Source organism: Eurytemora carolleeae, unplaced genomic scaffold (genome assembly GCF_000591075.1).
Source record: "Eurytemora carolleeae unplaced genomic scaffold, Eaff_2.0 scaffold1115, whole genome shotgun sequence".
Lineage (NCBI taxonomy): Eukaryota > Metazoa > Arthropoda > Copepoda > Calanoida > Temoridae > Eurytemora > Eurytemora carolleeae.
The window spans coordinates 107,590-113,639 of record NW_019397195.1 but is presented as its reverse complement, the minus strand read 5'-3'; positions in this window follow the sequence as shown (position 1 = coordinate 113,639).

The following is a 6,050-nucleotide window of genomic DNA, read 5'->3' as shown; positions in this document are numbered from 1 at the left end:
ATATTTTGAGGAAATTTGAGTTGGCATTTTCACAACTATTTTTTTTACATATTCTTGAAGCACTATTCTTGGACCTTCTTCGTTTTCCAGGATTGAGCTTTTTGGAGGTTAAAGCATTGAGAAATCAAAAAATAACTTATGAAATTCCATATCTTTGTTTTATTCTCAACACCTTGATAAATATTTTTATTTAATATTTAATCTAGTTTTACATAATGAGAGTTGTTCAATGTTCAATCTATTTAAATGTATTTTTGATCCCAAGAAATGAGAAAAGTTAAAGAACATAAATAACTTTTTACAAAAATTTGCATAAAATTTAGAGTTTTTACATAAAATTAGGCCGGACTTAAATGAAGCCATGTTTAGAAAACAAGAATTATGAATATGACAGTAAATCAAATTCTATATTTTCTTCCATGAATTATTGCTTGTTTAAAAAATCGATGTGAATTTTTTCTATCGATTAGATAAAAATCTATTTTGAATCTTTTTACTTATTACACTTTTACATTTGGAATTTATTTATTTCTGATACTTGTATTAGGAAAAGATCTAGGTTTTATTTATTAAATGAAAATAGCGTTCTTCAGTCTGAACACGTTTTCAATACATCCCCCGTATATAGGAAGTTAATCGTCTTCTATAACAAGTCTGTGCACGTTCTGAAAACAGCCGCCATATTGGAAATATGGTTTATTTCGCAAAAGTTCAGAGACAGACATGGTGGTGCAAATGTTACATGTAGTATTAAAGGGACTGTTATGGAATTTAACATTTTAAGATTTAGAAACTGCGTATTTTAGGAACTAGACAAAGAATAAAATATTTTTCATTTAACACTATAAATAGATTATATAGTTTTTACATCTGCATGTACAGGTATTAAACTTTATAAAATATATTTTCATATAAGACTATAAATAGATTATATAGTTTTTATATCTACATTTAGGTATTAAACTTTATAAAATATAATTTCATATAAGACCATAAATAGATTATATAGTTTTTATATCTACATATAGGTATTAAACTTTATCTATGTATAAATTTGGCTTGTCTGTCCGTTTGTTTGTATCCAATAAACGTCAAAACGGCTGAACCGATCGGGCCCAAATTTTTTGTGGGACATCTAGGGACCCCAGGGAAGGTTTATGAATGATCAAAATTTTAAATATTTGTCTCCATCAAAATTCGATCTTCATTAAATTTTTGAAAATTTTGAAAATCCACGAAATTTTTTGTGAAAATCCGCGAATTATTTTTGTTTTGTTTTACGATGTACACAAAGAGAACATGTTCACAATTAATTTAGAAGATGGGTGCGAAGCGCCCTAAAAGCCTAGAAAGAAGGGCGCGAAGCGCCTTGAATATAACACAATAAATAGATTATATAGTTTTTATATCTGCATATAGGTATTAAACTTTATAAAATACATTTTCATATAACACCATAATAGATTATATAATTTTTACATCTGAATCTATAGGTATTAACCGATGGTGTATTTTTTCGACCTACGAAAATCCGCTATACTCCACTTCTGACCTACGCCAAATCCGCTATACTACAAATCCGACCTACTAGCACGTGGTTTTACAGTTGCTATATGGACTTGTGGTCGCAGCGCCCGACCCTAGCTTGTCCTAGCCGCAGAGCTCGTCCAATAAATTGTCTTTACCTAACCTAACCCTCAAATAATACAAAAGTAAACAGCTGGAATAGGTCCGATATTGCAGTAGGTCGGAAAATTAGTAGGTCAGAAGTTCAGTAGGGGGAATGTTGCGTATAGACGATGTAACATTACCGTATTAAACTTTATAAAATTGAATTTTAAAACAATCAACATTTAATTGTTGGAAAAGTTAACTGACACATGAACTCGGAGTCTAAATGAATGTGGTTTCACAATAATTAGTTCGAATTAATGTTTTGACAGTTTATTTAATCTCTCGGTGTTCAAGTCTTAGAAAAAGAGAAGAAGTAAAGTATCTACTTTAAACTTGCTGTTTGTCTGTTTGTTTGCTTGTTTGTATGTTGTATGTATGATCGGAACTGAGGTCGCCCTTGACTGATTTGCCGGGTCTCGAACTTTGATTGAGGAATTTGGTAGAACCACGGGAATGTTCTTAGCTTGGATATAGAATTCTCAGCTGAGTAAAGCGAAAAATCTCAAGAAAATCTGGTTTTTCAATCTAGTGGCAGAAAAAACATTATTCTCTATAATATTGATATATGTAGTTTTACTAATTTGCATTAAAAATGCAACAGAAAATATACCAGAAAATATACCAGAAAAAGAAAATTTTTTTAAATTTCATAGTAGGGTACTAACCTTGTATAAAACACAAAATGAAAAGAAAAAAAATGGAAAATGTTTGTAGGCAAACCGAAGATCAAACATTTTAGTCACCCAAAATTTTTTGAAAATTGAACAATTCTTTAATTTGGACGAGAAATCAGAATTTGAAAATGTCTCTATTGTAGAAACTATATTCTGTAAAGAAATCTAATACTTACTGCAGTAAATATTTACTGGAGTTTCGTAGATTTTATTTTGTTTTTACATTTCTCCTCAGAATAGTGATAACCAAGGAATGTATTTGCTTATACACAGCGAAAACCAGAAAACTCTGAAACGGGAAGACGACTTTTATAATCAATTTTTAGCCTTAAAAAGTCCACTGATTATGAGAAACAGCATTGTGCAGTGAAAACAGACCCATTTTACTAAATTAGTAATTTAATAAGTGTCCTGCAATAAAACTATTTGCTTTGTAACAATATCAAATACAAGTATTTCTATAATGTCGTCTTAATATTCAATTGTTTTCTGTTTATTACTGTACCTCCCAGGAACTGTTGGTGACTTTTGTGAAAAGAAATATGTGGGTCGGGGGTTCCGAGGAAATCTTTATATTCCTCGGTCATCAAATGTTTTATTAAGGACAAGAGCATTATAAAGAGTTATAATCACCACAGATATATCAATTACACATTAATATATCTATGTGGAGAACTATCTAAACAGAAACAAATAAATATACATACAGGGTGAGTAATAAAAATGTGATTTGAGACGCCTGGTGCAAAATTGTACCTTTTTTGTGCAACTCTCCTGTATGGTGTTTTTTCAATATTATTTGAAAATTTGTAAATTTTTTTGGTACTCCAATGGCCCAAAAGAAAGTCCGCGAACCTTTTTTTCTCTCAAAATCAAAAGTTCAGAAAAGCAAAAATGTGTTTATAAATTATTTCTATCGAAATCTTAAATTTTATAAAGATTGAACCAAAGAATCAAAGAAAATTCGCAAAATTGTAATAAGAAAATTCGCAATTTTTAGTTCTGGTCTAATTTTTAAGGAAAAGTAATCTAAATTCTCTAGTTCCTTTCTTCTTAGTATATTCTAAAGTATTAAATATACGCTGTTCAGTTGAAACCTTAAGAACCATTGAAAAAAAAAATTCCGTAAAAATTATACTAGAACTGAAAATTGCGAGTTTTCCAATTACAATTTGCAAATTTTCTGAGATTCTGTGATTCAATCTTTTTAAAATTTTAGATTTCAATAGAAACAATTATTTACACATTTTTCAAAAAATTTCAAAAAATATTGAAAAACACCTTACAGGAGAGTTGCACAAAAAAAGGTACATTTTTGCACCAGGCGCCGCAAATCACACTTTTTTTACTCACCCTGTAGTAGCAGGGGCGCAGTGGGGGGGGGCGAGAACCCCAGTCCCCCCCTAGTCAGACTCCCCCTGATCAATTGACAATGTGCAGGGGCGGATACAGGATTTAAGAGAGGGGGGGGGGCAAGATTTTTTAGTGACAAAAAAATTCATAATTAGGAACAAAAAATCGCGCTGCAGGCGATATTTTTTTTTGACTTAAAAGAATCAAAAAGAGTCAAAATTAATGACTAAAGACTAAAAAACTAGATTTTTAACTTTCCACACATTATAGTTTATTAAGACAGATATTTTTCCTCTTTTGCACTAGGGTTTCTTTCCCTTAAGCATGCTATTGAGAAGCAATGCTGAAACTAGGAACAAAATATTCCAAATTCAGGGGGGGTTACGCCCCTCCCTGAATCTGTCAGGGGGTGGCGAATGTCCCCCCGCCCCCCCCCCTGTATCTGCCCCTGACAATTTGTCCATTTTATGATAATTTCTCACACACTATAAATTAGACTTTAATGTTATTTACAATTATTTGCTGGGTTTTATTAAAAATTCATATTAGAGTTTAGATGTTTGATCCACAGTTAAGGAAAGTTTTATTATAATAAGAAAAGTAAAGAAGGTTTTGAACAGGGGGAGAAGGGTCACCTTTTTCACATTTTCTGACCTTTTTATTCGATATTTTTTAAAACCCGCCCTGGCACCCGAACTATTAAAGTTAGAGGTCTAAATATTTTTTCAATGAGCTACCTAATAGAATTTTGGGTTTTGCTTGGGGGCCTGGGATGCCCCCCCCCCCCGTATACATAATTTTGATAAACAAAAAAAGTTAACTTTTTGAATGAATCTTGATTGATAAATGACTCATATGTATGACCATGTAGCATGTAGAATGTCGGATTTAGATGTGTTAAAAATGGTTTGATTTACATTTATTCAGACAGGCATAACATTAATTAAGAACTTTTTTAGGTTCTTAATCATCAAGAAAAAGTATTAAAGAGGGGAAGAAGTGTCTCTAGAGATTTAAGTACTTGATTTTTTAAGTTTTCTAAATAATTTCCAAAAAAGAGGAACCAAAAAATTATAATTTGAGGGCTAGCAATTATTCAACTAATATTAGAGAAGGTGACATATACTTACTTTGCGGTGATTTCTTGAGTTAAAAAATTTTAAGAAAACATTTGTGTTCTTCAATCTTCAAACATGTCAAGGATACCTAGACTGTACATTTGTGTTCTTCAATCTTCAAACATGTCAAGGATACCTGACTGTACATTTAAAAATACTAGAAGAGATTTGTGTTCTTCAATCTTCAAACATGTCAAGGATACCTAGACTGTACATTTGTGTTCTTCAATCTTCAAACATGTCAAGGATACCTAGACTGTACATTTGTGTTCTTCAATCTTCAAACATGTCTAGGATACCTAGACTGTACATTTAAAAATACTAGAAGATATTTGTGTTCTTCAATCTTCAAACATGTCAAGGATACCTAGACTGTACATTTAAAAATACTAGAAGAGATTTTTGTGAGAGAATTAGGGTATAAGTTATTTCATTAAATGTGCTGATGGGGAAATTAATTGATTTATGGAGTGGTTCCGGATATGGGGGGGAAGGAGAATATTCGACGGAAGGAAGTGGAAAAGGGAGNTTTGTAAATTATGGGGAGGGGGACAAATAAGTTAAAATGTAAAAGAGATAATTTAGTATACGACGATCAGATATTTTTGTGATCGTGACAAAAAATTTATAAATCCTTAAGGAGTCTTTGCCACAAACTCAAATTTTCTAATCTCTTATCTTTGCAATATCTGATGGTGTATACCTTGCACTATTCAGTATTAACTTTATACCAAAACCAAGGGATATGTTGCTCAGGCCTACAGACAGATCTTACTTCCAGCATGGATTTGTGCGAAGTGCATCAATTATTATCCTTATTCAAGACCTACCAATAGCTAAACAGAGTGCATAAAAAAGTCTGAAAACGCCTACCCAAACTAAAAAAAGTAATTAAATATTTTGGTGGGAGGCAAGAAAAAAAAAGAATTAAAGATGAAATAGAACAAAAGGTAAATATAGGAAGCAACAGAAGAGAAGTAATGAGTGAAGAGAGGAAGGAAAGGGAGAAATAAACGAATAAAATAAGGAATGTATGAAAGTAAGATTAAAAAAAAAGTAATCAATGAAGGAATGAAGGAAAGGAAATAAAGAATGAATGGAGCAAGGAAATGGATAAAAGGAAGAAAAAAGAAAGTAATGAATGCAAAGAGGAAGGAAAGAGAGGAATGAACTAAAAGAAGGAAAGGAAGTAATTAATGAAAGGAGAAATTAAATGAATGAAAGGAAGAAG